Raw genomic sequence first — 18,771 nt, 5'->3', positions numbered from 1 at the left:
TGGTAATTGAAAAATCATGCGTGTGTCATTTTAAAAAAAGAAAGACATATGATGCACGGTGAAACAGAATCCCGGTGTCTTAGTGTGAATCAATGTTATCATTCAGCAACAATACGTGTCAAAACAACCCACTGCCACAATCACCGAGTGGTGTATTTTAAAGAGTCCAAAGACTCCCATGGTTGAAGAAACATGAACCAACCATTCGGTGGACGGAACAGTCCTTAGATTTCCTCTCCACTTATTGTCAAGAACAGTGCATCGGGGAGAATTCCCAACCTTCCACGGTTCTGGCAACTACACTTAGCATTTCTACCGCAGCAGAAAAGGAAGTATCATTACCAAGTTGTTACCAGGAATATGGGGAGGTTTTCAGTAAAAGCAAGGCCGAGGTGCTCCCACCACATTGAGAATATGATTGCCGTATCGAGCTGGTACAGGGGTCTGTGATTCCATGTGGCAGGATATACGCTCTCTCGCAACCCGAAACTGAGCATCTCCGGGATAACTTGGACAACTTCCTTAAGTTGGGATTCATCCGACCTTCCAGGTCTCCAGCGGCTTCCCCGCTTTTTTTATCCCTAAAGCGAATGGGGAGTTACGCTGTTGCATCGACTACAGGGCATTAAATGCCATAACTATAAAGAATCAATACCCGCTCCCTTTGATACCGGTGTTATTGGAACAAGTGCGAGCCGCCAAAATCTACACGAAATTGGACCTCAGAGGGGCCTATCATTTAGTACGCATGCGAAAAGGCGACGAGTGGAAGACCGCCTTTAAGACGGGGTACGGGCTCTTTGAGTACCTTGTGATGCCCTTCGGGCTCTGTAACGCCCCAGCCTCCTTCCAGTTCTTCCTGAACGAGGTTTTAAGGGATTTTTTAGACATCTTTGTAGTAGTCTACATAGATGATCTCCTGATTTATTCAAATGACGAACAAGAACACCAAGGACATGTATGCCAAGTTCTTCTAGCATTACAACAGAATCATCTGTATTGCAAATTAACGAAGTGCGAATTCCATGTTACCACCGTAGAATTCTTAGGGGTCATGCTCACTCCATCAGGTCAAGTGATGGCAGAACGGAAGGTACGAGCAATTGTGGAGTGGCCTAGACCTAACAGCATCAAGGACATTCAAAGTCTCCTCGGATTCGCAAACTTTTACAGGAGATTCATCTCACACTTCTCCGAAATAGTAACTCCGCTCACTAGGTTGACCAGAAAAAACATCCCATTTGTGTGGGGCACTGCAGAACAAACCGCCTTTGACAGATTGAAAACCGCGTTCACTTCCGCACCGGTACTAACCCATGCCGATCCGAAACTCCCCTTTGTGGTGGAAGCAGATGCCTCAGAGCTAGCAGTAGGGGTGGTCCTCTCTCAAAGAAACGAGAGTACAGGTCATCTTCATCCCATTGCCTTCATGTCTCGCAAATTGAACGCCGCGGAGCGCAATTACACCATTGCGGAAAAAGAATTGTTAGCAATCAAGGACGCATTCACCGAATGGAGGCATTGGTTGATGGGCACTTCTCAGCAAATCACGGTGTACACCGACCATCGAAACTTGCAGTTCATGTGAGCAGCCCGCCATCTAACCCCCAGACAACTTCGCTGGATGTTGTTTTTTGCTGAATTTAATTTCATGGTCACATTCCGTCCTGGATGTGACAACAGGAAGGCAGATGCTCTAACTCGTCAAGAGAATAACCCCGTGGCAACGTTAACACCAGAGAAAAGCATCATTGAACCCAAGAAGGTGGTGGGAGTGTTACACACCGAGGAGTTTCTTCACAAGGTCAAAAGGGGTATACAAACTTTTGCTTGGAAAACATGAATCCGTCTACATCCAGAGTGGAGAATCCAAAATGGGTTGCCAAGGAAAGGCCCACAGTTGCTCCTCCCTACGCTAGCTTTGCAACAACAGGCTTTCAAATGGTGTCACGATCTGCCCTGTGCTGGACATACTGGAGGAAAGAAAACCCTAGAGAAAATGCTTTGCACTTACTGGTGGCCTACCATTCGCCCTGATGTGATTGCGTGGGTACAACGGTGTACCACTTGTTCTCAGGCCAAGAGCGACCATCGTCCTGCACAAGGGCTTCTGCAAAGTATGCCCACTCCTGTGAGTCCGGGGGAGAGCTTTTCTGTAGATTTCGTAGTGGGTCTCCCTAAGGATCAAGGCATGACAGCTATTGTAGTAGTAGTGGACTACTTAACTAAAATGGGTCACTTCATTGCGTGTAAAGGGGTTCCAACCGCTAGCCAGCTAGCACATTTTTTGCTCCTTCATGTAGTCAGGTTACATGTGCTCCCAAGGGTCATAGTGTCAGACAGGGGAGCACAGTTCACAGCCCGGTTTTGGAAGGTCTGGTGTGACAGATTAGGCATTGCTTCTTCCCTGTCTACCAGCTTCCATCCCCAAACGGACGGTCAGACCGAAAGGTTAAATCAAACCCTCAAGCAATACTTACGATGTTTTGTAGATACCACTACTGAGGCATGGGTTGACTGGTTATGGACCGCTGAGGTAGCGTATAACGATGCTATACATACTTCTACTATGTACACCCCATTTTTCTGTACCTATGGGTTTCACCCTAGGTTTGCCCCTTTGAGTGTCCCATCCACTGAGGTTAAGATCCCTAAGTTGCACTATCGCCTGGTGCAGTTACGGAAAACCATGATGCAAGCCCGAAAGAACCTTGAGAGAGCAAAACAGAAGTATAAGGCTCAGGCTGATAAACATCGCAGGTCCTGTCCAGAGTACAGTAAAGGAGATTGGTTATGGTTGTCCACTCGAAACATCTGTTTCCGCAAGAATAGTGTATTCAACCCTAGGTTTATTGGCCCATACCAAGTGATCCGCCACATTAACCCTGTGGCTGTGAAATTGAGTCTGCCAGCACATTTCAGGATACATCCGGTGTTCCATGTATCGCTGCTCAAACCGGCGAAGTGTCCCCGTGGTAAAACCCCTGAGCCTGTGAGAGTGCATCAAGATGTGGAGTATGAAGTGAGGTGCATCTTGGATGCACGTAGAGTGCGTGGAAAGCTCCAATATTTGGTGTCATGGAAAGGTTATGGGCCGGAGGAGGACTCCTGAGAGCCTGTTGGTGCCGTTCATGCCCCCAGATTGGTACGGAAGTTCCACCTTTCACATCCTGGCAAACCTGGTGGCAGTCAGTGAACTTCGCGAGGGGGGGGTGTCCTGTCAGGATTCCCCGGCCGCTGGTAGATCACTGCCTGCAGTCCGAGTCCTTAGCGGGCTCCGAAACTACAATACCCATGATTCCTAGAGCGGCGCGTAGGGATGACGCTATGCGACAGGAAATAGGATAATACTGCACTCGCGGAGAGACGCGCTGCCGATTATTCTTCCTGGCGAGCAAGTGTGGATTGCTCGGTTTACCGGTACTTGGCTGTGCTTTCGAGTGTGGGCTGAAGTAAGCTCACGCTGTTGGTTCGTGGGACCTTCTGGAATACTTGGAGGGGCTTTGGAAGCGCCCGAGGCGTGATTAGCAGTGTGCTCGCTTTCTTGGATATTTCGAGTGGGGCTCTGTTAATACCTGTGTTGCCTCGAACTTTGTGCTGCAGAACCCTGGATTACTTGGAGGGGCTTAGGAAGCGCCCGCAGCCCTTGTTCGAAACTTCGATCAGGTTTACTCCGTGGGGGTCTTGTGTTGTGTACATTATTTTGAACAAACTGTTCCTCTGTCCTGCCGTCAAATAGGGGTTGGTTTCTGTTCCTACCGGACACCTAGAGTTTGGGTGGCATTGGCAAGAGAGTCTTTGTCCATACCTTAACTTTGCAGAGACGTATCTGCAGTTAAGCCGAGTTCTCCCCTTTTGTTTTGTGCTGGGCTGCTTTTCTTTGGTTTTAGGGGAGAGGAACGATAATTACAGACTCCATAGAAGGTGGTGTATGAATCGTGAAGGGTGTTTGACTCAGATGCAAGTACTGTTCTGACCCCTGACCTATTTATTAATTATTCCACCTCGGAGGGGATTATAAGAAACTATTGGTGTCATTAACCAGTACGTTCTGAGAACTATATTAGCTACTACCTGGAGAAGAGTGATAGGTGGCCATACTAGTAGTCTTCTGGCTTCCTGGTCTTCCTCATTCCATGTTGGGTAGGTGTTCCACCATATCCTCTCTACCTGTAATACGTTCACCAGTGGTAGAATGGAAGTTGAATATTTCTGTTCTCATTTGTTTATCTAAATTAGGAAACCTGGGGAATGAGAATAAGCCTATTCTACTACTCTCTGCTTCAGTATTCCTGTTTGGTATTACAGGTGAGGAAAGGCTTAGCATATTGTGAACATAGGTTATCAGACTAGGGTGACAACTCCACTTATTTCATGCTTTATATATTTTCAGGTCTCCAGTTCCAGCCGCCCAGCTGTTCCCCTCCGGACCTATTTTTTCCCCCGCTTGATCTCCTTAATAGTCTGTGAATCTGATTGCAGACTTGGGATGATCTAGAGGAGGGCCCCTTTTATAGCATCAATACAATCCCGAGGATCAACAACGGAAGACCTGACACAGCACTACTATTGGCGGATTCGTAAATTCCTAAATTCACTATCCTAAGGCTAGCCAATACGTTAGGCACCACAAGCGCTCCTGGATACAGGACGCCATCTTGTAATGTGCAAGAAGGCCATCGAATTTCCATGTGTCAAGACATCAATCCCACATGTCATAATAATTGCTGTACCATTACGAAATGTAAATATTTAAATCAACAGAAATTTACCAAACTATACGTCTCATGTACGTATTATTACCTTTTTCCCTATTGGTTCATCACAATCTAAACAATCTTCCTAACGCGGGCGAACAGTTACCGGGCGGACAGTTTCCGGCATAATCAACAAGCATACACGTGCAACATGAAAAGGAGAGATAGAGTGTAGTATAGAGAGTTGGTTTTCACTTATATGAAATGCACAAATGAAACAAAATAAAACAACATGCTCGTGCAGAAGTCAGAAGAGAAAATGAAAAAAACATACTGGTGCTGGAAGTTAGCAATTAATATATAGAATAAATGTAATTCAGCAGGAGGCAGGTATAGATTACATTCAATAATCAATCTTCCACAAATTAATTCTATTATAAGAAGCATCTTCATCTAGTATTCGCAGATTTTTTTGATAGAAATAAACAAAAATTATTATTCTCAGAGTTTACACATAAATAATATATCCCCTAATCGACAGGGTGCTTCTTGGATCACAGTCATTACACAGGAGTCAATAGGGCCTGAGAGGAGGCAGTATTGCACTCATTGTACAAGTAAGAATCATGTAGATTCATAAAATTAACTAAAAACATGTAACTATATACACGACATCATCTCCAATACAACTATTCCCATTTCATTCATCTATACAATAGTTCTGAGATGTTATTTATGAGTAATTCCACAAATTTAATAAATCTTCAGTCTTGTACCAAAAAGAATTGATATTCATTGTCAGTATTCCTACCATCTTCGACTGCTCTAAGTTTCATTATCCATATTACCTCTCTGCATCTAAGTTTCAGCAGTCTGTTACCCCCACGTGGGTCCTGAGTAACATGATCTATCCCATGGAAACTAAATTTGTGTTCATCCATTTTACTGAAATTCTGTGCAGCATGCGCCGCTATGGGGTACCTGGTATCCCCATTTTTCCATGCTCTGAAATGCTCAACCATTCTGTCTCGGAGTCTCCTAATTGTGCTCCCGACATATATTTGCCCACATGTGCAAACTATAGTATATATCACAAACGTGGGGTCACAATTCATAAAGGTGTTTATCTCAAAAGTTTCAGAACCATTATAACTGAAACTAGTGACCTTTTTCCTGGCCCACCTACAAAAACTACACCTTCCACACTTATGAAAGCCCTTAGTCGGACTAGTGAGCCAAGTTCTGGACGCCTTCATGGGGTTACTAGGACTGAGATCATTCGATAGTGTCTTACCCTTTCTAAAAGTTACACTTGGTCTGTCACTAATGAAGGTCTGTAAGTCTCTATCTGCTTGAAGCAAATGCCAATGTCTATTAAGTATAGAGTATAATTTGTAACTCTCAGTATTATAATGGGTAACAAGGCATACCTTATGCTCCACCGTGTCACCAGTTGCTTCCTTTTTTGGTACCAGAATATGAGTTCTTTTGAGACCATACACCCTCTTCCTAGCCTTATCAATCACCTTGTAATTATACCCACTCGCCTCAAATCGGTTTGCAATATCCTGCACATTCTTGTGAAATTCAGAGTCTTCAGAACAATTTCTTCTAGCCCTAACCATCTCGCCATAGGGTATCGAATTTATCTGACTGCTTGGGTGGCAGCTTTTTGCATGTAATATTGAGTTGCAACTAGTCTCTTTCCTGTACATCCTTGAGCATAATTTCATATCCTGAATATATAGTTCAATATCTAGAAAAGAAATCCTATTTTGATCATACTGAGTGGTGAAACGTAAGTTAACATCGTTTTCATTTAAATAAATAAAGAATTCATGTAGCTTCTCCAGGGTCCCTGTCCAAATCCTTAAGCAATCATCAATAAAACGACCCCAATAGTGAATGTAGTCCACCCACTTCTGTCCACGATGGCCCTAGATCCACTCCACCTCAAACCACCCCATAAAGAGGTTAGCGAAAGACGGAGCGAATCTGGAACCCATCGCCGTACCAAGACACTGTCTGTACCATTTGTTATTGAAAATAAATACATTATTTTTCAATACTAGTTCAGTCATTTCCAAAATCATCAGAGTATGTTCTAATAATTCCACCGGTCTCCTGTTGAGAAAGGTCTCTAGTGCAGCAATCCCCAAATGATGTTCTATATTAGAATACAATGAGACCACATCAAGGGTTACCAGATACATGCCAGGTTCCCAAATTACATCTGACATAATATTCAACACATGTTTTGTGTCTTGTATATGTGATGGGAGATTATAAACAAACGGACTCAAGAAAGTATCTATGTACTCCGATAGTTTTTCAGTTGGGCCGACAATTCCCAAAATTATGGGCCTTCCTGGAGGATTATCTCTGCTTTTATGCAATTTTGGTAAAGTGTATAAACATGGTGCTCGTGGGGAAGTAACTGACAAATAATTAAATTCATCTATAATTTCCAGGAGTGTTTGATCATACCAGGTTTTAAGTTTCTCATTAATCTTCAATTTCAAACCTCCTAGTGGATTGTCCCTCAATGGTTCATAATATCTGACATCATTCAATTGGGAGAGGATTTCAGCATTATATAGAGATGTATCCATAATAACTATATTACCACTCTTGTCCGCAACGCGAATGGTAATATCATCATTAGCCTTCAAAATTTTAAGTGCCTTCCTCTCCCCATTAGTAAGATTGTCATACTTCCTGAGAGTACCACATTTCCTATGTTGGTCGATTAGTTTGTCAATATCCATCTCCACTGATTTGTGGAAAGCATCTATAGTGTTTCCAGAAGTAAATTGTGGGGTCCATTTAGATTTAAGTTTGAGGCCGCTACTCTCACTCAGAAATCTATTCACCTCTAGATCATCAAGCAACTTTGAAATCCTAATGGGATCTTCCTCATTCTCAGTTAAAGACAAGAATAATTTCGTAGCATTAATCCCTTCGATAGTCAGACCACTCACATATTTAATTTTATCCAAACATTTCTCTTTCCTGGGTGCATGAACAAAACATTTTTTTATTTTCAACAACCTCACAAACTTATAAACATCAATTTTTGACATGTACCAATCTGGTAGTGCATTTGGGCAGAAACCCATACCGTTCTTCAACAGTCTGACCATATCATGTGTTAGTTCCAATGAAGATAGATTTATTATCTCTATCTCATATCCACCACTCCCTCAATAGTGCTTAATTTTTCCAGGATCTGGTTCTCATTCCTCGTCTTATTCCTTGCTGTCCCCTTGCCTCTGGTTCCTCTCCTTGTCTCCGCCGCCTACCTATATCGGTGACTGTTCTCCCCCGAAGTTAAACGTCAAAGAGTCTTGCTTCTCGTATCTTGCAACTGCAAAAAATGCGCGATGCCATTAGTGTCCCGCTAACGGGTCTACTGATCTCCCAACCCTTAACCCGCACACCATGCTGCTCATACCTCGCTATCGGGAACTATTTGCTTGTCTCGTCGTCTTGCGCTCAGAAACGCCGACTCTGACCCCTCCTAAATGTACTGACTGTCATTTCCGCGTTGACACGAAAAACGGACTATTGGAACTGACAACGGGCGCCATGTTTGCCTAGTCAATAACGTGTGGGTAACGAAGAAAGAAACAAAAACGAACCAAAACGGATGCGACATGTGTTAAATATGTAAGAAACCACATGTCAGGTGTGATGACATAATCTATAAAAGAAGTCAACAATGACTAAGTGTGAAGGGTAAGTGAATTACTAACGTACACCACTAAGTAAGTGCTGGTTATGACAAAGTTGCCATGCAAACAATGATAATAACAATGCTCAATACATATGCTTGTGTTACAGAAAACATGCAAATTCAATTTTATCATTGAGTCCCTGCGGCTCTAGCGTATTCAACCTGCGAATCCAGTATGTCTCCCTTTGCAATAATTGGCGATTGGTGTCAGCATGTACCTCCTGATTGATACTTTCTAACACTGTGAAACGCAATTGCGGGATGGTATGTTGTCTCTCTTTCCAATGCATTGCTAGGTTAGATCTTTGACGTTTAACTTCGGGGGAGAACAGTCACCGATATAGGTAGGCGGCGGTTGGTTTCTGCTTTTGGCGACTTTCTGATTTAAGATATGGTTAGTACAATTAGTTACTATCTTGCTTCATTACTCAGGGACAACCAACGTGGCACAGTACAGTCGTTTACTGCACCGAGTCAGGTACACCTTCATACATACATTCTCTGGATTTGTGTGCAGCGTCACACGTGGTGGCTTTCAGTTCTTGCTTTCAGACACACTGGTGGAGGTAGAGCTAAGCTGGTACTTGTTTTGACAAACTTGCATTAGAGGTAATACACACTTGAGGTGGAGCGTGGGGCTCCCATATTTTCAACTCTGATTATTGTTATTGTATTGATTTTGTTTATAGTATTCCCCTGATGAAGGTATTGTTATACCGAAATGCATTGGGATCTACTGAAAAAGATGAATGGATGTACATGAAGTAATGTACCAAGATTGAAGAACTAACTACAAGACAAGGAAACTTCAAATAAAAAAGATGTTCTTCATTTGAATGATTTTCATTGTTTTTTGAATGCTACAAAATAATGTGTCTATAATTTGGTTGAATGTACTGTTACAACAGTTGATACTATAGATTATTGTGGTGTATAGAGCACCCCGCGGGGGCTTGTGAAAAGTGCGTCGTTTTCAGACAGTTCTCTGTTTGTGTTACATGTTATGTTACTGACTTGAGCCAGTCAGATCAAACAACAGCACCTAGAAAGAAGGAGTACTAGATTCGTTTTTTCAAAAAAGAGGAGTGCAGAGTGTCAATCCTAAGATATATATTTGTTACCCCAGGGGCTCACTCCTGGCACTCAGCATCCACATATCATGGATTTCGATGAAATTTCACATTTGACAACTAATCAAGCAGATGTTAAGGCATATTCAGCAGAGGAAGCAGAGAGTGTGTATGCACTGATAAAATATGTCAGAGATTTTCAGGGAAAACCAGGATCCACCCCACAAATGATAAAACAATTGCGATACACTTTAAGGAAACAAATTAACCAAAGGCTACATGCCACGACGCTAATTCAATACCATAAAGTAAAGCGTATTCCACGCGGATTGCGTATATCCCTTAGACCACTGCTTTTCAAATTTAACAAACCTTTCATGCTAAGGTGGTATGCGATACTTAATAAGTGTTCTTTAGATTTAATTTTACTCATAGTGGAAGAGCTGTCCAACATTCTAAAAGAATCAGACACTGAGATTCAAGAACTAAAAACTGAATTATCATCAAGGATAACGGAGGAAGAATTGGCCACCACCCTTAAGAACATTAATGATCAATTGGAAGAGCATACTAGGGAAGTACACGAACGTAAACTGCGCAAGTTCAAGCGCGACACAATAGACTACAAGCTAGATGAGGTCTATTCTTGGGCAGATCAGTACGCCCAAAGAAGAACTTACAAAAAACCCCAAGCTTCCTCTTCAGAAGAAAGTGTGGCAACCAAACAAGATACTTTACCCACTCGCACGCCACTAGCAGCAACTCCTAGCACAAGCAGTGAGATAGGTGCTGAGGGAGGCCCGAACATTACCCCTGGGCCGGCTTTTTTAGAGGAGGGCAAAACATCCAATCACCCCCCCACGGAACAATCCCCAAAAAATGGACAAGGAGGGGACAAGGTTCAACAAAAAAAGCAAAGAAGCAGGAGGAACTAGTGATGAATATTTCAGATTACCAATTGAATCCCATAGAACTCAGGGTTTTGAACAAAGGCATGTCTTTTGTTCTGACGTATTCCACTAACACATTGGAAACTGAAGTTGCATTATTTAAATTCATGAGGAAACTTCGGTTATGGTGGTTTTTCCACACGATTAACACAGAGTCCACAACTCCAGTCACCACACCAGAACAACCACAGGTCTTCAGACCTAAGAGCACTTTCATGGCTCCATTTTCACATAAGGCTTTGGATCTATTTGAAACCTTGTAGAGCAGATTTCGATTACAAAGACCAGACACAACAATTTGACTAAATCAGAACACCAAACCTTGGTAAAATTGGCACAGAATGATATGTTAAAAATTGTCCCGGCAGACAAAGGAGGAGCACTGGTTGTACTCAACCATTCCCATTATCTGGCAAAGGTCAATCAGCATGTCACCGATGAAGACACATATATCAAATTGGATACCGACCCCACAGTTCGTTTTCAAACCATTCTGAACACGATTCTTGAAAGAGCACAGGAGATGGGTTGGATAGATGAACAAACCCGCAAATTTATGACTGTTCAATACCCTAAGAGGCCTCATATATATATGGTGCCCAAAATGCCTAAGAATCCAACAGACCGCCCATTCAGGCCAATTGTGGCAGGATGTGGGTCTCTGCATGAACCACTAGGCAAGTTTTTGGATCATTACCTACAACCATTAGTACAACAATGGAGCACGTACATACAAGACACTACGGACTGTTTAAAAAGGATTAGTCAAGTTATTATAACACCAGGAGAAAATGTGTTGCTATGTACTGTGGATATATCTGCCTTGTATACCTCTATCCCTCATCAGGAGGGCATAGAGGCTGTTGAATGGATGTTATTACAGCATGATTACGATGAGGGTACAAATGTTTTTTCTCCTAGAACTGTTGCATTTCTGCCTGTACCATGGATATTTCAGATGGCAAGACAGTTATTACCTACAAAGGACAGGCACTAGCATGGGTTTTACGGGAGCACCAACTTTTGCTAATATATTCATGGCAAAGTACGAGAATGAGCACGTTTTGCAAAATCCTCAATGGTCACAACACCTTAAGCTTTATGTCAGGTACATAGACGACATCCTTATGGTGTGGGATGGTACATATGAGATGCTACAACATTTGTTGACAGAGTTAAATCGTTGTCATGATCAAATTAAGATCACGTACTCCATTGATGACAAATCCATTAACTACTTGGACATTCTCATTGAAAATAAAGGAGATGGTTTAGAAACATGACTGTACAAAAAAACCACAGACCGTAATAGTGCATTACATTACAGTAGCTTTCACACATTATCCTTAAAAAATCACCTACCTTTTTCACAATTTTTACGTGCACGCAGAATTTGTTCACAGGAAGAACAAGGTATTCAAGAGATGGAATATATGGTTCAGGCATACAAGGAGAGAGGCTATCCAGACGAGGTATTACAGCAGGCTAAACTTAAAGCCAGCCAGAAAAACAGACAGGAACTGCTTGCAAAAACAGTCAGACCACCACTGAAGAGGGAGGTATTTGTCATCAAACACTCCACATCGAGTAGACTCATTAAGAAAAGTATCTTAAAAAGATGGGAAGTGATCGAACAAGAGACAGACTTTAAAATGTGTTTTTTGACAAACCACTATTTGCACACACCAGGTCTAAGAACATAAAAGAGATACTGAAACACTCCCAGATCAATACAGGCATTGCACGACATAGAGGCATGGTAAAGTGCCACAACTGCAGTCACTGCGGTAACGTAATGACAGGGGATGTGTTTACACATCCACAGACAGGTAAACACATACAGTTCAGACATACATCAGACTGCAACACGAGCACAGTAGTCTATGCCATCAAATGCCCGTGCGGGCTGGTATATGTGGGTAAAACCACAAGAAAAATTAAGGTCCGTATAACGGAGCACAAGGGCCTAATAAGAACGGGGAATCCCAAATCTAACCTAGCAATGCATTGGAAAGAGAGACAACATACCATCCCGCAATTGCGTTTCACAGTGTTAGAAAGTATCAATCAGGAGGTGCATGCTGACACCAATCGCCAATTATTGCAAAGGGAGACATACTGGATTCGCAGGTTGAATACGCTAGAGCCGCAGGGACTCAATGATAAAATTGAATTTGCATGTTTTCTGTAACACAAACATATGTATTGAGCATTGTTATTATCATTGTTTGCATGGCAACTTTGTCATAACCAGCACTTACTTAGTGGTGTACGTTAGTAATTCACTTACCCTTCACACTTAGTCATTGTTGACTTCTTTTATAGATTATGTCATCACACCTGACATGTGGTTTCTTACATATTTAACACATGTTGCATCCGTTTTGGTTCGTTTTTGTTTCTTTCTTCGTTACCCACACGTTATTGACTAGGCAAACATGGCGCCCGTTGTCAGTTCCAATAGTCCGTTTTTCGTGTCAACCCGGAAATGACAGTCAGTACATTTAGGAGGGGTCAGAGTCGGCGTTTCTGAGCGCAAGACGACGAGACAAGCAAATAGTTCCCGATAGCGAGGTATGAGCAGCATGGTGTGCGGGTTAAAGGTTGGGAGATCAGTAGACCCGTTAGCGGGACACTAATGGCATCGCGCATTTTTTGCAGTTGCAAGATACGAGAAGCAAGACTCTTTGACGTTTAACTTCGGGGGAGAACAGTCACCGATATAGGTAGGAGGCGGTTGGTTTCTGCTTTTGGCGACTTTCTGATTTAAGATATGGTTAGTACAATTAGTTACTATCTTGTTTCATTACTCAGGGATAACCAACGTGGCACAGCACAGTCGTTTACTGCACCGAGTCAGGTACACCTTCATACATACATTCTCTGGATTTGTGTGCAGCGTCACACGTGGTGGCTTTCAGTTCTTGCTTTCAGACACACTGGTGGAGGTAGAGCTAAACTGGTACTTGTTTTGACAAACTTGCATTAGAGGTAATACCCACTTGAGGTGGAGCGTGGGGCTCCCATATTTTCAACTCTGATTATTGTTATTGTATTGATTTTGTTTATAGTATTCCCCTGATGAAGGTATTGTTATACCGAAATGCATTGGGATCTACTGAAAAAGATGAATGGATGTACATGAAGTAATGTACCAAGATTGAAGAACTAACTACAAGACAAGGAAACTTCAAATAAAAAAGATGTTCTTCATTTGAATGATTTTCATTGTTTTTTGAATGCTACAAAATAATTTGTCTATAATTTGGTTGAATGTACTGTTACAACAGTTGATACTATAGATTATTGTGGTGTATAGAGCACCCCGCGGGGGCTTGTGAAAAGTGCATCGTTTTCAGACAGTTCTCTGTTTGTGTTACAGCAATTATTATGACATGTGGGATTGATGTCTTGACACATGGAAATTCGATGTCCTTCTTGCACATTACAAGATGGCGCCCTGTATCCAGGAGCGCTTGTGGTTCCCAACGTATTGGCTAGTCTTAGGATAGTGAATTTAGGAATTTACGAATCCGCCAATAGTAGTGCTGATTCTTACAACTTTATGGGGTAAAGTTGCAATAATAATTTAACTATAATAGGAGGGAGCCCTGGAATATGGGGAACATATCGGTTTCTTAGGTACAATAAAAGATGGCGCCCGGAATTTTGGAGAGTTCTGGATCTCATAATACGATGACTAAACTGTTCGCGGAATTTGGTGTATCTCATTTAATTTGGAGGGTTAATCCATTTGATCTAGGCGTCAGCCGATATCGGGCTGTATAATACATTAAGTATTTTATGGAGGGTTGAATTAAACAGAATCTAAGGAGTATGGACGTATTTGCATGTTTTAAGATGGCGCCGGTGGTTTTCGGACTATATTCGATACTCCAAGATGGCGCTTAAGCAGCAGGCCAGTTCGGGAGTGAAGATATTCGCTACCCACGCTTCGGTAAGTCTGCAGTTTACACTGCAATTCTAACTGTGGCCACTTAGCATCCGTTTATGATAATTAATGAGATCTGTATATCTTTTTGCAGCATTTGGACTTTGTAATATTAGGTCTTTTGGGAGCGTATACGTGTGATAGAAATTGGAGTTTGAGGGTGTGTTGGATTTATATTATTATGATGCTATGGGTGACGAGTTGGTCTTTTTTATCCTTATTTTGATTCGAAATGTATGATTTGATTACAGCATCGAATGGATGTTGTGCCATGATATGATGTGATATTTGATACCACGAGGAGTTTATACTTCAGTGAAGGAACTATATCGGATGATACGGTAAAGATATGATTCCTTATGTTGATTTAATGCAATGTGCGCTTGCACTATTGACACAGTGTACTAGCGAGATGCATGGTGTCGTGCCGTGATGTGATTGGAATTACCAATAAATTCAAGGGCTGAGAAAACAGATGTACTGTAGGGCTTTAGGGACCTAAGCTCTTTAAATATTTACATTAATCTATGGATTTGATAATATGTTTTTGTGGCCATTTTTGTGATGATGTGAACAACCTCGGATTACTATGATTTTAGGTGACTTGACTGTACCTATGACTGCAAATTTATGACTGGGACGTCTATATGGAAATTACAGGTGATATAATACAGAGATAAATGCACGGTATGATTTTGGGTTTGTGATGATACTACCTTTATTCTGGTAATGGATCTACTTGCTTCTCACTTATAGCAGGTGGAGCATGATTATGGTGTGGGCTTTGCTATCTTTTCACATTCTCCTTTTTCCACTGGGTACTCTGACTCCGCCTATTCCCTTCCCGAATTATAGTATATGTTATATGGGAGTGGGCGAGGATAGAGTCCCATTGACTTATGAGAATTGTATGTTTATTTGGATTGCAGCCCTGAGGAAGTCAATGTGTTATACAACTACCACGACGAAACACGTGTTGGGTGCATCTTGAAGAAATGATGTACTAACTGGAATGAATATGAATTTGAAGAAAATAAATGTGGTTGGATAATCATTTCCGGAATATCGGAACTTTGATTTTGGAAACTGAACTGTGGAAACTGTGCCAATTAAGACTTGAATGAACTGAACATCATTATAATTTACTTTCTTTATATTGTTATTTGAGTGCTCGGGAGGGAATCACTTTAACTTGTGGTTTTACTTAGGTACAACTTTGTGGATGTTGGGAACCGCATCCTCCACCCTGGAAGCACCGATTTACATGAAGACTGTTTAACTTTACCCTGGATTTTGTTGAGCGCCCTGTTATCTGTAGGTTCCCAACCTCGCTTTCAGTGTAACAACACAAATCTCTCAGTCAGCGTCCAACGCATGCTATTATCCATTACCTGTACCTTCTCATCTTAAGTTAAGGGGCAGTCTCTCTCGGCTCAGAAAGGAGGATAGCTATCTTAGTCATCATGTTCCACTTCTTTTGTAGGGAATCAACGAGGCAACGTTTTCTTTTTTCTTCTATTATTCTACATCCAATCATGATCTGGCTTGAGGGAAATTGATTTAGGGCGAGTCAGGAGGATGGAGGAGCAGGACTCGGAGGAGTGGACTTCAGTTAAATGCAGACAGCTGCAATTCCAATATGGCAATAAAAAGACTAGAAGACGGTGGTGATGGATTTGTTGTGATTCGAAGTTTTGAACCAGAAAGACAGACACACACAAATAAAAGTAAATAAGGAAGGAAGAAAGTAAGAAGTTCAAGTCTAGTTGTCAAGGAAGTATAGCTCGTCCTCAAACTCTGGGGGTTAAACCAGAAGTAGGTAATCGTCTAACACACTACTTCTGTCACCTAAGTTTCTGTCCTCATCTTCCTGCGTTGATTCATGTATTGTGTAATTTGGTGGTATAAAGTGCTGATTTATTTTGATCATGGTTAACCTCTCCATGTTTTTGGGTGAGTGACTGATCCTTTTCACTGTTACAATGGCACCAGCAGCACTGAAAACATGTTCAGAAGAGACACTTGCAACAGGGCAAGCCAGATAATTTATCACCATCCTGCTGGGCACAGGCCATTGGCCCTTTTTCCCCATACCAATACCGCAATGGGTTTTGATCAATGTAGACCTCTTTTGGGTCATCCAGATAGGCCTGGACCATCCACTCAATGTTCAGGGGTGCTACACTTTGTTTGGCCTCTTTTGTCTTTGCATCAGCACTGGACCTAGCAAGCCCTTGCTGTAAATACCAATCCTGTGCTGATTTTACTTGGGCTGGTGATTATCCGGTTCTTGTTGTTGTCAATAGTGTTGGTGACCGCTCTGAGCCAAAAGCACTGCCCTCAGGCTCTGAAGTGGAACTTGATGCCGGTTGCCCTGCTGCAGTACTTGTTGTGGGTTTGAGTAGCGGGCCTTTAATTGCAAGACATTCATTTTTAAAGTCACTGGCTGCCTCAGCTATCCAAGTTTTGTACCGGGCAACCTCCAGTTCTGAAAAAGGAATTAATGTCTTACTGTTCAGTGCCGGTTTGTGCCGTGGATCCAGAATTGTGGCACAAATGTAATGTTTTTCCGACACAATCTTAGTTTGCACCCTTTTAGGATAAGCTCTCCGCCAACTCATATGCTTCCTTTTTTTCCTCCACACCTATATACGCTTCAGACACCTCCTTCAGCTGTTGCTCTAGCATGTGCAACAATGGGAAAGCTTGGCCCATAGTACAGTCCTCTTTGCTGACTTCACGTGTGAAAACCTCGAAAAGAAAAAGCATCTCTGTCAGGCATTTAACTAGGCACCATTGGTCCATCTGAAGGGTCATGCCTTTCACAGTAGCATCCCCTCTTTGCATGACATATTCATTGATTGGTCTGTACTGCTCAAACAGACGGTCAAGCATATCATAAGTTGAGTTCCAGTGTGTTGCAACCTCCTGGATGAGTGCTTTGACTGGCATTCTACAGTCACGTTGAATGATCCTCAGCTGCTTCCGGGCTTTAAAAGAATGGCTGAAATGTGTGCATATTCTTCGGCAGGTGGTCAGTAAGTTGCTGACTATGGTTTCTTTTTTCAGAAAGTCTTGAACCATAATGCTAATGCAGTGCGCCAAACAAGGGACCCTGAAATAAGCACCATCCTCCATGGCCTTAAGTACATCACTGTCATTATCCGTGGCAACAAAACCAATGTTAAGCCCTCTTGGGCACAGCCATTCAAAGACCTTGCTGTTAAACTCTTCCAAAATATTTGCAGCAGTAAGAGATTTCTCCATGGCGAACATGGCTACAGTTGCATGTTTCCAAGTAGCATGAAAAATCGCAGCAGTGTCAACAACACTTGCTTTAGATATCTTTTCTCTAACCCCAACAAAAGAGATCCAGTGTGCAGAAATGCATATGTAATCAGTGGCTTGGCAACTGGTCCACATGTCTGTTGTCAGGTGGATATTGTGAACAGCACTCTGCTGCAAAGCCTGTCCAAGCAATTCCAGCACATCGTGATGTAGGTCTGGAACAGCAACTCTGGCGAAATAGGACCGGCTGGGAACCTTCCATTTAGGGCATATTGCTGACACAAATTCAAGGAAACCCACCCCTTCCACAAAAGAAAAAGGGAGAACGTCCAGTGCTAACATTTTAGTCAGCTTCGCATTGTACAAACATGCCATTGCGCGGTTGCTTCGCACTTGCCCTCCGACCTAAGCATGCTGTCAATGGTAGGCTGGATTGTTTTCTTTGTGGTGCAACTGTCTTCTTGAACCCAGTTAAGCTCAACAACCCACTTTATTTTCATTGCAGTACCAGGTTGCCTTGGTGTCTCAGTCTGACTCTGAGTATGACTCTTCTTACTACGGTGCCACTGAGATGTTGCTGAGGATGTGGGCGGTACCACTACACTGCTGGGGACAGGGCTAGAAATGTCTCCCTCTTGTTCACCTTCCACCGTGATCATATCGTCTTCTACTTCTTCATCCCCACCAACAGCCATGGGTGCGGTTTTACTTTTTTCTTGTACACAAAGTAGGTGTGCCTCCCACTCGATCATGTGGTGTTTTTCTTAGATGACTTGTTTGGCCACCGGTACCATAGCTTGTACCAAGCTTGCCCCGCCTAACAGCGTGTCAACAAATTGAGCATATAGCAACGTTCTCCTCCTTACTGCTAACCGAAAAGAAGTCCCAAATAGGGGAGGTGAACTTTCTCGTGCTGCTGGAGGTGCCACTTTCAATGCCAGATGAATTGGAGGGTGGGCGTGGAATTTGACTCTGTACACTTACAGTAGCACTACCTACTGAGGTGGTGGTTGAGTTCGATGTAGATGTAGGTCCCTACCGGGCCTTAGCAAATGCATATATGGAAGATGGAGGTGGT

This window comes from Lissotriton vulgaris, chromosome 2_1 (genome assembly GCF_964263255.1).
Source record: "Lissotriton vulgaris chromosome 2_1, aLisVul1.2, whole genome shotgun sequence".
NCBI classification, from domain to species: Eukaryota; Metazoa; Chordata; class Amphibia; order Caudata; family Salamandridae; genus Lissotriton; species Lissotriton vulgaris.
The sequence above is the reverse complement of the archived record's forward strand: the minus strand, read 5'-3'. Positions refer to the sequence as shown.